This window comes from Lithobates pipiens, unplaced genomic scaffold (genome assembly GCF_037356315.1).
Source record: "Lithobates pipiens isolate NorthernLeopardFrog02 unplaced genomic scaffold, aLitPip1_a1.2 Scaffold_8, whole genome shotgun sequence".
Lineage (NCBI taxonomy): Eukaryota > Metazoa > Chordata > Amphibia > Anura > Ranidae > Lithobates > Lithobates pipiens.
The window spans coordinates 532853639-532868088 of NW_027507903.1; the positions used below are offsets into that span (position 1 = coordinate 532853639).

The window sequence follows — 14450 nt, forward strand, 5'->3', positions numbered from 1 at the left end:
GCTGCTGAACTAATCTGAGTTCTACTAGGAGAAGGCACGCATATTAATTAAGGCAACAGGAAAGGGAAGTCCTAAAGCCTTGCTTTAGATGTGACTTGAAAGAGTCAAGCAAGATCTCAAACACCCCAGATGGGACTCGAACCCACAATCCCTGGCTTAGGAGGCCAGTGCCTTATCCATTAGGCCACTGGGGCTTTCGCTAGATGACAGCAAAGACTTTTTTTTTCTTTCAGAAGGCATCCGTTCTCTTACTTTACAAGGTAAGGGTGGCAAAATCTTTGTTTTTATTTTCCCTTGTAAACTTGCTACAGAATTGCAAGCGGTTTGAGCTACAAAGTCAGAAGAATGAGTTTTCTGAAAGAGAAAAGCCATGTCGCAGCTCTCCACACCTCTTTTCATCAAGTAGAAGGCGCACATTTTCTTTATCTGTTCTGGTCCACAATTTAAAGAATGTGGTCAGTGTAACAGAAAGACAGCTCATTCAAGCACCCTTGAGGAAAGAACCTTGAGTTTCTTTGGGCGCTTATTGCCCTGTTGTAAAGTTCTCAGGCCATAGGGTGCAAGTGCAGATTACATTTTCCATGAATAAAGGCAAAAAGCAAGAAACTGCATGCTCCAGGTGAGGCTCGAACTCACAACCTCGGCATTGCTCAACAGATACTGCCATATAAGTACCGCGCGCTGACCGATTGCGCCACTGGAGCACAGAAGCCATCAGGGAAATCCATCACCCATGTCTCCTTGGTTTCAAATAGGCCTTCAAGTGATCCGAAACCTAAAATCGTGCTTATCCCAGACAAAAGAGAATATTTTTTTCTCTCATAGCAAGAAATGGTAGCATATAAGTACTCCTAGAAAAAAAAAAAACACCGCCAAATCCACTTGACTGGAGCTCAAGGACAGTATTTAAAAAATAAAAGTAGAACTTTTTTGAAAGAAAAAATGATATTGCAACTGCTATCGTGACGTGTTAGGGATATATTCATGCATGTTTGAAAAGTTACTAAATATCCACTGTAAAGCAAGAAGTGGCAGGTAATACCAAGTACCTTTGGATCAAGGTCCGTTTGTGGATAAACCCAGATAAAACACAAGAGTTGTTAATACATTTGAAATGCCACTATCCAGCAACTGTGTTGAGCATTTCGATGCTCTATTTTTCAGAAAATCTGCCGATCCACGTCAGATTCTATTTCTGACTGCTTGCGGCAAGAAGACTTCTGAATGTGTCCCAAAGCAGTGGCTATCAGTGTGAATCTCAACAAATGCAACAACACCATGTCATATGAAGCAAAGGAAGCACACCTCTAAGGAGCGATTCTGATTGCTATTCGTATACATGTTGATACATCAGGAAAAACATTTCTGAAACTGGCACAACAAGGACATAAAATGGCTTCCTGCAAATTAAGCTGACCAACGATACTTGTCAGGGTGGCTTTTTTGCTTGAAGATTTTAGGCCACCGGATTTGCATGCCACAATGGGATGTCTGGAGAATGTCGGAGAAAATGCAAAGCTCTTTCCTAATAAAAGCAGCATTTCCTTTGTGGGGAGTTGAACATATTGTTTGGCAGAAACATTGCAGGAGATTTGGTTTTGGACAAGAGGACTTGTAGCCATCTTGCAGAAGTTTCCATTCAGTTGATAGCATGCTGCTGAACTAATTTGAGTTCTACTAGGAGAAGGCACACATATTAATTAAGGCAACAGGAAAGGGAAGTCCTAAAGGTTTTATTCTAAAGCCTTGCTTTAGATGTGACTTGAAAGAGTCAAGCAAGATCTCAAACACCCCAGATGGGACTCGAACCCACAATCCCTGGCTTAGGAGGCCAGTGCCTTATCCATTAGGCCACTGGGGCTTTCGCTAAATGACAGCAAAGACTTTTTTTTTCTTTCAGAAGGCATCCGTTCTCTTACTTTACAAGGTAAGGGTGGCAAAATCTTTGTTTTTATTTTCCCTTGTAAACTTGCTACAGAATTGCAAGCGGTTTGAGCTACAAAGTCAGAAGAATGAGTTTTCTGAAAGAGAAAAGCCATGTCGCAGCTCTCCACACCTCTTTTCATCAAGTAGAAGGCGCACATTTTCTTTATCTGTTCTGGTCCACAATTTAAAGAATGTGGTCAGTGTAACAGAAAGACAGCTCATTCAAGCACCCTTGAGGAAAGAACCTTGAGTTTCTTTGGGCGCTTATTGCCCTGTTGTAAAGTTCTCAGGCCATAGGGTGCAAGTGCAGATTACATTTTCCATGAATAAAGGCAAAAAGCAAGAAACTGCATGCTCCAGGTGAGGCTCGAAATCACAACCTCGGCATTGCTCAACAGATACTGCCATATAAGTACCGCGCGCTGACCGATTGCGCCACTGGAGCACAGAAGCCATCACGGAAATCCATCACCCATGTCTCCTTGGTTTCAAATAGGCCTTCAAGTGATCCGAAACCTAAAATCGTGCTTATCCCAGACAAAAGAGAATATTTTTTCTCTCATAGCAAGAAATGGTAGCATATAAGTACTCCTAGAAAAAAAAAAAACACCGCCAAATCCACTTGACTGGAGCTCAAGGACAGTATTTAAAAAATAAAAGTAGAACTTTTTTGAAAGAAAAAATGATATTGCAACTGCTATCGTGACGTGTTAGGGATATATTCATGCATGTTTGAAAAGTTACTAAATATCCACTGTAAAGCAAGAAGTGGCAGGTAATACCAAGTACCTTTGGATCAAGGTCCGTTTGTGGGTAAACCCAGATAAAACACAAGAGTTGTTAATACATTTGAAATGCCACTATCCAGCAACTGTGTTGAGCATTTTGATGCTCTATTTTTCAGAAAATCTGCCGATCCACGTCAGATTCTATTTCTGACTGCTTGCGGCAAGAAGACTTCTGAATGTGTCCCAAAGCAGTGGCTATCAGTGTGAATCTCAACAAATGCAACAACACCATGTCATATGAAGCAAAGGAAGCACACCTCTAAGGAGCGATTCTGATTGCTATTCGTATACATGTTGATACATCAGGAAAAACATTTCTGAAACTGGCACAAAAAGGACATAAAATGCCTTCCTGCAAATTAAGCTTACCAACGATACTTGTCAGGGTGGCTTTTTTGCTTGAAGATTTTAGGCCACCGGATTTGCATGCCACAATGGGATGTCTGGAGAATGTCGGAGAAAATGCAAAGCTCTTTCCTAATAAAAGCAGCGTTTCCTTTGTGGGGAGTTGAACATATTGTTTGGCAGAAACATTGCAGGAGATTTGGTTTTGGACAAGAGGACTTGTAGCCATCTTGCAGAAGTTTCCATTCAGTTGATAGCATGCTGCTGAACTAATCTGAGTTCTACTAGGAGAAGGCACGCATATTAATTAAGGCAACAGGAAAGGGAAGTCCTAAAGGTTTTATTCTAAAGCCTTGCTTTAGATGTGACTTGAAAGAGTCAAGCAAGATCTCAAACACCCGAGATGGGACTCGAACCCACAATCCCTGGCTTAGGAGGCCAGTGCCTTATCCATTAGGCCACTGGGGCTTTCGCTAGATGACAGCAAAGACTTTTTTTTTCTTTCAGAAGGCATCCGTTCTCTTACTTTACAAGGTAAGGGTGGCAAAATCTTTGTTTTTATTTTCCCTTGTAAACTTGCTACAGAATTGCAAGCGGTTTGAGCTACAAAGTCAGAAGAATGAGTTTTCTGAAAGAGAAAAGCCATGTCGCAGCTCTCCACACCTCTTTTCATCAAGTAGAAGGCGCACATTTTCTTTATCTGTTCTGGTCCACAATTTAAAGAATGTGGTCAGTGTAACAGAAAGACAGCTCATTCAAGCACCCTTGAGGAAAGAACCTTGAGTTTCTTTGGGCGCTTATTGCCCTGTTGTAAAGTTCTCAGGCCATAGGGTGCAAGTGCAGATTACATTTTCCATGAATAAAGGCAAAAAGCAAGAAACTGCATGCTCCAGGTGAGGCTCGAACTCACAACCTCGGCATTGCTCAACAGATACTGCCATATAAGTACCGCGCGCTGACCGATTGCGCCACTGGAGCACAGAAGCCATCAAGGAAATCCATCACCCATGTCTCCTTGGTTTCAAATAGGCCTTCAAGTGATCCGAAACCTAAAATCGTGCTTATCCCAGACAAAAGAGAATATTTTTTTCTCTCATAGCAAGAAATGGTAGCATATAAGTACTCCTAGAAAAAAAAAAAACACCGCCAAATCCACTTGACTGGAGCTCAAGGACAGTATTTAAAAAATAAAAGTAGAACTTTTTTGAAAGAAAAAATGATATTGCAACTGCTATCGTGACGTGTTAGGGATATATTCATGCATGTTTGAAAAGTTACTAAATATCCACTGTAAAGCAAGAAGTGGCAGGTAATACCAAGTACCTTTGGATCAAGGTCCGTTTGTGGGTAAACCCAGATAAAACACAAGAGTTGTTAATACATTTGAAATGCCACTATCCAGCAACTGTGTTGAGCATTTCGATGCTCTATTTTTCAGAAAATCTGCCGATCCACGTCAGATTCTATTTCTGACTGCTTGCGGCAAGAAGACTTCTGAATGTGTCCCAAAGCAGTGGCTATCAGTGTGAATCTCAACAAATGCAACAACACCATGTCATATGAAGCAAAGGAAGCACACCTCTAAGGAGCGATTCTGATTGCTATTCGTATACATGTTGATACATCAGGAAAAACATTTCTGAAACTGGCACAACAAGGACATAAAATGCCTTCCTGCAAATTAAGCTGACCAACGATACTTGTCAGGGTGGCTTTTTTGCTTGAAGATTTTAGGCCACCGGATTTGCATGCCACAATGGGATGTCTGGAGAATGTCGGAGAAAATGCAAAGCTCTTTCCTAATAAAAGCAGCGTTTCCTTTGTGGGGAGTTGAACATATTGTTTGGCAGAAACATTGCAGGAGATTTGGTTTTGGACAAGAGGACTTGTAGCCATCTTGCAGAAGTTTCCATTCAGTTGATAGCATGCTGCTGAACTAATCTGAGTTCTACTAGGAGAAGGCATGCATATTAATTAAGGCAACAGGAAAGGGAAGTCCTAAAGGTTTTATTCTAAAGCCTTGCTTTAGATGTGACTTGAAAGAGTCAAGCAAGATCTCAAACACCCCAGATGGGACTCGAACCCACAATCCCTGGCTTAGGAGGCCAGTGCCTTATCCATTAGGCCACTGGGGCTTTCGCTAAATGACAGCAAAGACTTTTTTTTTCTTTCAGAAGGCATCCGTTCTCTTACTTTACAAGGTAAGGGTGGCAAAATCTTTGTTTTTATTTTCCCTTGTAAACTTGCTACAGAATTGCAAGCGGTTTGAGCTACAAAGTCAGAAGAATGAGTTTTCTGAAAGAGAAAAGCCATGTCGCAGCTCTCCACACCTCTTTTCATCAAGTAGAAGGCGCACATTTTCTTTATCTGTTCTGGTCCACAATTTAAAGAATGTGGTCAGTGTAACAGAAAGACAGCTCATTCAAGCACCCTTGAGGAAAGAACCTTGAGTTTCTTTGGGCGCTTATTGCCCTGTTGTAAAGTTCTCAGGCCATAGGGTGCAAGTGCAGATTACATTTTCCATGAATAAAGGCAAAAAGCAAGAAACTGCATGCTCCAGGTGAGGCTCGAACTCACAACCTCGGCATTGCTCAACAGATACTGCCATATAAGTACCGCGCGCTGACCGATTGCGCCACTGGAGCACAGAAGCCATCACGGAAATCCATCACCCATGTCTCCTTGGTTTCAAATAGGCCTTCAAGTGATCCGAAACCTAAAATCGTGCTTATCCCAGACAAAAGAGAATATTTTTTCTCTCATAGCAAGAAATGGTAGCATATAAGTACTCCTAGAAAAAAAAAAAACACCGCCAAATCCACTTGACTGGAGCTCAAGGACAGTATTTAAAAAATAAAAGTAGAACTTTTTTGAAAGAAAAAATGATATTGCAACTGCTATCGTGACGTGTTAGGGATATATTCATGCATGTTTGAAAAGTTACTAAATATCCACTGTAAAGCAAGAAGTGGCAGGTAATACCAAGTACCTTTGGATCAAGGTCCGTTTGTGGGTAAACCCAGATAAAACACAAGAGTTGTTAATACATTTGAAATGCCACTATCCAGCAACTGTGTTGAGCATTTTGATGCTCTATTTTTCAGAAAATCTGCCGATCCACGTCAGATTCTATTTCTGACTGCTTGCGGCAAGAAGACTTCTGAATGTGTCCCAAAGCAGTGGCTATCAGTGTGAATCTCAACAAATGCAACAACACCATGTCATATGAAGCAAAGGAAGCACACCTCTAAGGAGCGATTCTGATTGCTATTCGTATACATGTTGATACATCAGGAAAAACATTTCTGAAACTGGCACAAAAAGGACATAAAATGCCTTCCTGCAAATTAAGCTTACCAACGATACTTGTCAGGGTGGCTTTTTTGCTTGAAGATTTTAGGCCACCGGATTTGCATGCCACAATGGGATGTCTGGAGAATGTCGGAGAAAATGCAAAGCTCTTTCCTAATAAAAGCAGCGTTTCCTTTGTGGGGAGTTGAACATATTGTTTGGCAGAAACATTGCAGGAGATTTGGTTTTGGACAAGAGGACTTGTAGCCATCTTGCAGAAGTTTCCATTCAGTTGATAGCATGCTGCTGAACTAATCTGAGTTCTACTAGGAGAAGGCACGCATATTAATTAAGGCAACAGGAAAGGGAAGTCCTAAAGGTTTTATTCTAAAGCCTTGCTTTAGATGTGACTTGAAAGAGTCAAGCAAGATCTCAAACACCCCAGATGGGACTCGAACCCACAATCCCTGGCTTAGGAGGCCAGTGCCTTATCCATTAGGCCACTGGGGCTTTCGCTAGATGACAGCAAAGACTTTTTTTTTCTTTCAGAAGGCATCCGTTCTCTTACTTTACAAGGTAAGGGTGGCAAAATCTTTGTTTTTATTTTCCCTTGTAAACTTGCTACAGAATTGCAAGCGGTTTGAGCTACAAAGTCAGAAGAATGAGTTTTCTGAAAGAGAAAAGCCATGTCGCAGCTCTCCACACCTCTTTTCATCAAGTAGAAGGCGCACATTTTCTTTATCTGTTCTGGTCCACAATTTAAAGAATGTGGTCAGTGTAACAGAAAGACAGCTCATTCAAGCACCCTTGAGGAAAGAACCTTGAGTTTCTTTGGGCGCTTATTGCCCTGTTGTAAAGTTCTCAGGCCATAGGGTGCAAGTGCAGATTACATTTTCCATGAATAAAGGCAAAAAGCAAGAAACTGCATGCTCCAGGTGAGGCTCGAACTCTCAACCTCGGCATTGCTCAACAGATACTGCCATATAAGTACCGCGCGCTGACCGATTGCGCCACTGGAGCACAGAAGCCATCAAGGAAATCCATCACCCATGTCTCCTTGGTTTCAAATAGGCCTTCAAGTGATCCGAAACCTAAAATCGTGCTTATCCCAGACAAAAGAGAATATTTTTTTCTCTCATAGCAAGAAATGGTAGCATATAAGTACTCCTAGAAAAAAAAAAAACACCGCCAAATCCACTTGACTGGAGCTCAAGGACAGTATTTAAAAAATAAAAGTAGAACTTTTTTGAAAGAAAAAATGATATTGCAACTGCTATCGTGACGTGTTAGGGATATATTCATGCATGTTTGAAAAGTTACTAAATATCCACTGTAAAGCAAGAAGTGGCAGGTAATACCAAGTACCTTTGGATCAAGGTCCGTTTGTGGGTAAACCCAGATAAAACACAAGAGTTGTTAATACATTTGAAATGCCACTATCCAGCAACTGTGTTGAGCATTTCGATGCTCTATTTTTCAGAAAATCTGCCGATCCACGTCAGATTCTATTTCTGACTGCTTGCGGCAAGAAGACTTCTGAATGTGTCCCAAAGCAGTGGCTATCAGTGTGAATCTCAACAAATGCAACAACACCATGTCATATGAAGCAAAGGAAGCACACCTCTAAGGAGCGATTCTGATTGCTATTCGTATACATGTTGATACATCAGGAAAAACATTTCTGAAACTGGCACAACAAGGACATAAAATGCCTTCCTGCAAATTAAGCTGACCAACGATACTTGTCAGGGTGGCTTTTTTGCTTGAAGATTTTAGGCCACCGGATTTGCATGCCACAATGGGATGTCTGGAGAATGTCGGAGAAAATGCAAAGCTCTTTCCTAATAAAAGCAGCGTTTCCTTTGTGGGGAGTTGAACATATTGTTTGGCAGAAACATTGCAGGAGATTTGGTTTTGGACAAGAGGACTTGTAGCCATCTTGCAGAAGTTTCCATTCAGTTGATAGCATGCTGCTGAACTAATCTGAGTTCTACTAGGAGAAGGCACGCATATTAATTAAGGCAACAGGAAAGGGAAGTCCTAAAGGTTTTATTCTAAAGCCTTGCTTTAGATGTGACTTGAAAGAGTCAAGCAAGATTTCAAACACCCCAGATGGGACTCGAACCCACAATCCCTGGCTTAGGAGGCCAGTGCCTTATCCATTAGGCCACTGGGGCTTTCGCTAAATGACAGCAAAGACTTTTTTTTTCTTTCAGAAGGCATCCGTTCTCTTACTTTACAAGGTAAGGGTGGCAAAATCTTTGTTTTTATTTTCCCTTGTAAACTTGCTACAGAATTGCAAGCGGTTTGAGCTACAAAGTCAGAAGAATGAGTTTTCTGAAAGAGAAAAGCCATGTCGCAGCTCTCCACACCTCTTTTCATCAAGTAGAAGGCGCACATTTTCTTTATCTGTTCTGGTCCACAATTTAAAGAATGTGGTCAGTGTAACAGAAAGACAGCTCATTCAAGCACCCTTGAGGAAAGAAACTTGAGTTTCTTTGGGCGCTTATTGCCCTGTTGTAAAGTTCTCAGGCCATAGGGTGCAAGTGCAGATTACATTTTCCATGAATAAAGGCAAAAAGCAAGAAACTGCATGCTCCAGGTGAGGCTCGAACTCACAACCTCGGCATTGCTCAACAGATACTGCCATATAAGTACCGCGCGCTGACCGATTGCGCCACTGGAGCACAGAAGCCATCAAGGAAATCCAGAACCCATGTCTCCTTGGTTTCAAATAGGCCTTCAAGTGATCCGAAACCTAAAATCGTGCTTATCCCAGACAAAAGAGAATATTTTTTCTCTCATAGCAAGAAATGGTAGCATATAAGTACTCCTAGAAAAAAAAAAACACCGCCAAATCCACTTGACTGGAGCTCAAGGACAGTATTTAAAAAATAAAAGTAGAACTTTTTTGAAAGAAAAAATGATATTGCAACTGCTATCGTGACGTGTTAGGGATATATTCATGCATGTTTGAAAAGTTACTAAATATCCACTGTAAAGCAAGAAGTGGCAGGTAATACCAAGTACCTTTGGATCAAGGTCCGTTTGTGGGTAAACCCAGATAAAACACAAGAGTTGTTAATACATTTGAAATGCCACTATCCAGCAACTGTGTTGAGCATTTTGATGCTCTATTTTTCAGAAAATCTGCCGATCCACGTCAGATTCTATTTCTGACTGCTTGCGGCAAGAAGACTTCTGAATGTGTCCCAAAGCAGTGGCTATCAGTGTGAATCTCAACAAATGCAACAACACCATGTCATATGAAGCAAAGGAAGCACACCTCTAAGGAGCGATTCTGATTGCTATTCGTATACATGTTGATACATCAGGAAAAACATTTCTGAAACTGGCACAAAAAGGACATAAAATGCCTTCCTGCAAATTAAGCTTACCAACGATACTTGTCAGGGTGGCTTTTTTGCTTGAAGATTTTAGGCCACCGGATTTGCATGCCACAATGGGATGTCTGGAGAATGTCGGAGAAAATGCAAAGCTCTTTCCTAATAAAAGCAGCGTTTCCTTTGTGGGGAGTTGAACATATTGTTTGGCAGAAACATTGCAGGAGATTTGGTTTTGGACAAGAGGACTTGTAGCCATCTTGCAGAAGTTTCCATTCAGTTGATAGCATGCTGCTGAACTAATCTGAGTTCTACTAGGAGAAGGCACGCATATTAATTAAGGCAACAGGAAAGGGAAGTCCTAAAGGTTTTATTCTAAAGCCTTGCTTTAGATGTGACTTGAAAGAGTCAAGCAAGATCTCAAACACCCGAGATGGGACTCGAACCCACAATCCCTGGCTTAGGAGGCCAGTGCCTTATCCATTAGGCCACTGGGGCTTTCGCTAGATGACAGCAAAGACTTTTTTTTTCTTTCAGAAGGCATCCGTTCTCTTACTTTACAAGGTAAGGGTGGCAAAATCTTTGTTTTTATTTTCCCTTGTAAACTTGCTACAGAATTGCAAGCGGTTTGAGCTACAAAGTCAGAAGAATGAGTTTTCTGAAAGAGAAAAGCCATGTCGCAGCTCTCCACACCTCTTTTCATCAAGTAGAAGGCGCACATTTTCTTTATCTGTTCTGGTCCACAATTTAAAGAATGTGGTCAGTGTAACAGAAAGACAGCTCATTCAAGCACCCTTGAGGAAAGAACCTTGAGTTTCTTTGGGCGCTTATTGCCCTGTTGTAAAGTTCTCAGGCCATAGGGTGCAAGTGCAGATTACATTTTCCATGAATAAAGGCAAAAAGCAAGAAACTGCATGCTCCAGGTGAGGCTCGAACTCACAACCTCGGCATTGCTCAACAGATACTGCCATATAAGTACCGCGCGCTGACCGATTGCGCCACTGGAGCACAGAAGCCATCAAGGAAATCCATCACCCATGTCTCCTTGGTTTCAAATAGGCCTTCAAGTGATCCGAAACCTAAAATCGTGCTTATCCCAGACAAAAGAGAATATTTTTTTCTCTCATAGCAAGAAATGGTAGCATATAAGTACTCCTAGAAAAAAAAAAAACACCGCCAAATCCACTTGACTGGAGCTCAAGGACAGTATTTAAAAAATAAAAGTAGAACTTTTTTGAAAGAAAAAATGATATTGCAACTGCTATCGTGACGTGTTAGGGATATATTCATGCATGTTTGAAAAGTTACTAAATATCCACTGTAAAGCAAGAAGTGGCAGGTAATACCAAGTACCTTTGGATCAAGGTCCGTTTGTGGGTAAACCCAGATAAAACACAAGAGTTGTTAATACATTTGAAATGCCACTATCCAGCAACTGTGTTGAGCATTTCGATGCTCTATTTTTCAGAAAATCTGCCGATCCACGTCAGATTCTATTTCTGACTGCTTGCGGCAAGAAGACTTCTGAATGTGTCCCAAAGCAGTGGCTATCAGTGTGAATCTCAACAAATGCAACAACACCATGTCATATGAAGCAAAGGAAGCACACCTCTAAGGAGCGATTCTGATTGCTATTCGTATACATGTTGATACATCAGGAAAAACATTTCTGAAACTGGCACAACAAGGACATAAAATGCCTTCCTGCAAATTAAGCTGACCAACGATACTTGTCAGGGTGGCTTTTTTGCTTGAAGATTTTAGGCCACCGGATTTGCATGCCACAATGGGATGTCTGGAGAATGTCGGAGAAAATGCAAAGCTCTTTCCTAATAAAAGCAGCGTTTCCTTTGTGGGGAGTTGAACATATTGTTTGGCAGAAACATTGCAGGAGATTTGGTTTTGGACAAGAGGACTTGTAGCCATCTTGCAGAAGTTTCCATTCAGTTGATAGCATGCTGCTGAACTAATCTGAGTTCTACTAGGAGAAGGCACACATATTAATTAAGGCAACAGGAAAGGGAAGTCCTAAAGGTTTTATTCTAAAGCCTTGCTTTAGATGTGACTTGAAAGAGTCAAGCAAGATCTCAAACACCCCAGATGGGACTCGAACCCACAATCCCTGGCTTAGGAGGCCAGTGCCTTATCCATTAGGCCACTGGGGCTTTCGCTAAATGACAGCAAAGACTTTTTTTTTCTTTCAGAAGGCATCCGTTCTCTTACTTTACAAGGTAAGGGTGGCAAAATCTTTGTTTTTATTTTCCCTTGTAAACTTGCTACAGAATTGCAAGCGGTTTGAGCTACAAAGTCAGAAGAATGAGTTTTCTGAAAGAGAAAAGCCATGTCGCAGCTCTCCACACCTCTTTTCATCAAGTAGAAGGCGCACATTTTCTTTATCTGTTCTGGTCCACAATTTAAAGAATGTGGTCAGTGTAACAGAAAGACAGCTCATTCAAGCACCCTTGAGGAAAGAACCTTGAGTTTCTTTGGGCGCTTATTGCCCTGTTGTAAAGTTCTCAGGCCATAGGGTGCAAGTGCAGATTACATTTTCCATGAATAAAGGCAAAAAGCAAGAAACTGCATGCTCCAGGTGAGGCTCGAACTCACAACCTCGGCATTGCTCAACAGATACTGCCATATAAGTACCGCACGCTGACCGATTGCGCCACTGGAGCACAGAAGCCATCATGGAAATCCATCACCCATGTCTCCTTGGTTTCAAATAGGCCTTCAAGTGATCCGAAACCTAAAATCGTGCTTATCCCAGACAAAAGAGAATATTTTTTCTCTCATAGCAAGAAATGGTAGCATATAAGTACTCCTAGAAAAAAAAAAAACACCGCCAAATCCACTTGACTGGAGCTCAAGGACAGTATTTAAAAAATAAAAGTAGAACTTTTTTGAAAGAAAAAATGATATTGCAACTGCTATCGTGACGTGTTAGGGATATATTCATGCATGTTTGAAAAGTTACTAAATATCCACTGTAAAGCAAGAAGTGGCAGGTAATACCAAGTACCTTTGGATCAAGGTCCGTTTGTGGGTAAACCCAGATAAAACACAAGAGTTGTTAATACATTTGAAATGCCACTATCCAGCAACTGTGTTGAGCATTTTGATGCTCTATTTTTCAGAAAATCTGCCGATCCACGTCAGATTCTATTTCTGACTGCTTGCGGCAAGAAGACTTCTGAATGTGTCCCAAAGCAGTGGCTATCAGTGTGAATCTCAACAAATGCAACAACACCATGTCATATGAAGCAAAGGAAGCACACCTCTAAGGAGCGATTCTGATTGCTATTCGTATACATGTTGATACATCAGGAAAAACATTTCTGAAACTGGCACAAAAAGGACATAAAATGCCTTCCTGCAAATTAAGCTTACCAACGATACTTGTCAGGGTGGCTTTTTTGCTTGAAGATTTTAGGCCACCGGATTTGCATGCCACAATGGGATGTCTGGAGAATGTCGGAGAAAATGCAAAGCTCTTTCCTAATAAAAGCAGCGTTTCCTTTGTGGGGAGTTGAACATATTGTTTGGCAGAAACATTGCAGGAGATTTGGTTTTGGACAAGAGGACTTGTAGCCATCTTGCAGAAGTTTCCATTCAGTTGATAGCATGCTGCTGAACTAATCTGAGTTCTACTAGGAGAAGGCACGCATATTAATTAAGGCAACAGGAAAGGGAAGTCCTAAAGGTTTTATTCTAAAGCCTTGCTTTAGATGTGACTTGAAAGAGTCAAGCAAGATCTCAAACACCCCAGATGGGACTCGAACCCACAATCCCTGGCTTAGGAGGCCAGTGCCCTATCCATTAGGCCACTGGGGCTTTCGCTAGATGACAGCTAAGACTTTTTTTTTCTTTCAGAAGGCATCCGTTCTCTTACTTTACAAGGTAAGGGTGGCAAAATCTTTGTTTTTATTTTCCCTTGTAAACTTGCTACAGAATTGCAAGCGGTTTGAGCTACAAAGTCAGAAGAATGAGTTTTCTGAAAGAGAAAAGCCATGTCGCAGCTCTCCACACCTCTTTTCATCAAGTAGAAGGCGCACATTTTCTTTATCTGTTCTGGTCCACAATTTAAAGAATGTGGTCAGTGTAACAGAAAGACAGCTCATTCAAGCACCCTTGAGGAAAGAACCTTGAGTTTCTTTGGGCGCTTATTGCCCTGTTGTAAAGTTCTCAGGCCATAGGGTGCAAGTACAGATTACATTTTCCATGAATAAAGGCAAAAAGCAAGAAACTGCATGCTCCAGGTGAGGCTCGAACTCACAACCTCGGCATTGCTCAACAGATACTGCCATATAAGTACCGCGCGCTGACCGATTGCGCCACTGGAGCACAGAAGCCATCAAGGAAATCCATCACCCATGTCTCCTTGGTTTCAAATAGGCCTTCAAGTGATCCGAAACCTAAAATCGTGCTTATCCCAGACAAAAGAGAATATTTTTTCTCTCATAGCAAGAAATGGTAGCATATAAGTACTCCTAGAAAAAAAAAAAACACCGCCAAATCCACTTGACTGGAGCTCAAGGACAGTATTTAAAAAATAAAAGTAGAACTTTTTTGAAAGAAAAAATGATATTGCAACTGCTATCGTGACGTGTTAGGGATATATTCATGCATGTTTGAAAAGTTACTAAATATCCACTGTAAAGCAAGAAGTGGCAGGTAATACCAAGTACCTTTGGATCAAGGTCCGTTTGTGGGTAAACCCAGATAAAACACAAGAGTTGTTAATACATTTGAAATGCCA

General features: G+C 41.3%; 16 non-coding genes across 16 annotated transcripts; all 16 read right to left on the reverse strand.

Moving 5' to 3' along the window:
• Nucleotides 1–121: 121 nt before the first annotated feature.
• TRNAR-CCU (transfer RNA arginine (anticodon CCU)) lies at nt 122–194 on the reverse strand. Its single transcript has one exon. It is a non-coding gene; the product is annotated as a tRNA-Arg (tRNA).
• A 417-nt stretch (nt 195–611) lies between these two features.
• TRNAI-UAU (transfer RNA isoleucine (anticodon UAU)) lies at nt 612–704 on the reverse strand. The gene is given in 2 exon segments: nt 612–647; nt 667–704. It is a non-coding gene; the product is annotated as a tRNA-Ile (tRNA).
• Nucleotides 705–1788: 1084 nt separating this feature from the next.
• TRNAR-CCU (transfer RNA arginine (anticodon CCU)) lies at nt 1789–1861 on the reverse strand. The gene has a single exon. It is a non-coding gene; the product is annotated as a tRNA-Arg (tRNA).
• Nucleotides 1862–3454: 1593 nt separating this feature from the next.
• TRNAR-CCU (transfer RNA arginine (anticodon CCU)) lies at nt 3455–3527 on the reverse strand. The gene has a single exon. It is a non-coding gene; the product is annotated as a tRNA-Arg (tRNA).
• A 417-nt stretch (nt 3528–3944) lies between these two features.
• TRNAI-UAU (transfer RNA isoleucine (anticodon UAU)) lies at nt 3945–4037 on the reverse strand. The gene is given in 2 exon segments: nt 3945–3980; nt 4000–4037. It is a non-coding gene; the product is annotated as a tRNA-Ile (tRNA).
• A 1084-nt stretch (nt 4038–5121) lies between these two features.
• Nucleotides 5122–5194, reverse strand: TRNAR-CCU (transfer RNA arginine (anticodon CCU)). The gene has a single exon. It is a non-coding gene; the product is annotated as a tRNA-Arg (tRNA).
• Nucleotides 5195–5611: 417 nt separating this feature from the next.
• TRNAI-UAU (transfer RNA isoleucine (anticodon UAU)) lies at nt 5612–5704 on the reverse strand. Its single transcript is given in 2 exon segments — nt 5612–5647; nt 5667–5704. It is a non-coding gene; the product is annotated as a tRNA-Ile (tRNA).
• A 1083-nt stretch (nt 5705–6787) lies between these two features.
• TRNAR-CCU (transfer RNA arginine (anticodon CCU)) lies at nt 6788–6860 on the reverse strand. Its single transcript has one exon. It is a non-coding gene; the product is annotated as a tRNA-Arg (tRNA).
• A 1594-nt stretch (nt 6861–8454) lies between these two features.
• TRNAR-CCU (transfer RNA arginine (anticodon CCU)) lies at nt 8455–8527 on the reverse strand. The gene has a single exon. It is a non-coding gene; the product is annotated as a tRNA-Arg (tRNA).
• A 417-nt stretch (nt 8528–8944) lies between these two features.
• Nucleotides 8945–9037, reverse strand: TRNAI-UAU (transfer RNA isoleucine (anticodon UAU)). Its single transcript is given in 2 exon segments — nt 8945–8980; nt 9000–9037. It is a non-coding gene; the product is annotated as a tRNA-Ile (tRNA).
• A 1082-nt stretch (nt 9038–10119) lies between these two features.
• Nucleotides 10120–10192, reverse strand: TRNAR-CCU (transfer RNA arginine (anticodon CCU)). The gene has a single exon. It is a non-coding gene; the product is annotated as a tRNA-Arg (tRNA).
• A 417-nt stretch (nt 10193–10609) lies between these two features.
• Nucleotides 10610–10702, reverse strand: TRNAI-UAU (transfer RNA isoleucine (anticodon UAU)). Its single transcript is given in 2 exon segments — nt 10610–10645; nt 10665–10702. It is a non-coding gene; the product is annotated as a tRNA-Ile (tRNA).
• A 1084-nt stretch (nt 10703–11786) lies between these two features.
• Nucleotides 11787–11859, reverse strand: TRNAR-CCU (transfer RNA arginine (anticodon CCU)). Its single transcript has one exon. It is a non-coding gene; the product is annotated as a tRNA-Arg (tRNA).
• A 417-nt stretch (nt 11860–12276) lies between these two features.
• On the reverse strand, nt 12277–12369 carry TRNAI-UAU (transfer RNA isoleucine (anticodon UAU)). Its single transcript is given in 2 exon segments — nt 12277–12312; nt 12332–12369. It is a non-coding gene; the product is annotated as a tRNA-Ile (tRNA).
• Nucleotides 12370–13452: 1083 nt separating this feature from the next.
• On the reverse strand, nt 13453–13525 carry TRNAR-CCU (transfer RNA arginine (anticodon CCU)). Its single transcript has one exon. It is a non-coding gene; the product is annotated as a tRNA-Arg (tRNA).
• A 417-nt stretch (nt 13526–13942) lies between these two features.
• Nucleotides 13943–14035, reverse strand: TRNAI-UAU (transfer RNA isoleucine (anticodon UAU)). The gene is given in 2 exon segments: nt 13943–13978; nt 13998–14035. It is a non-coding gene; the product is annotated as a tRNA-Ile (tRNA).
• Nucleotides 14036–14450: the final 415 nt, after the last annotated feature.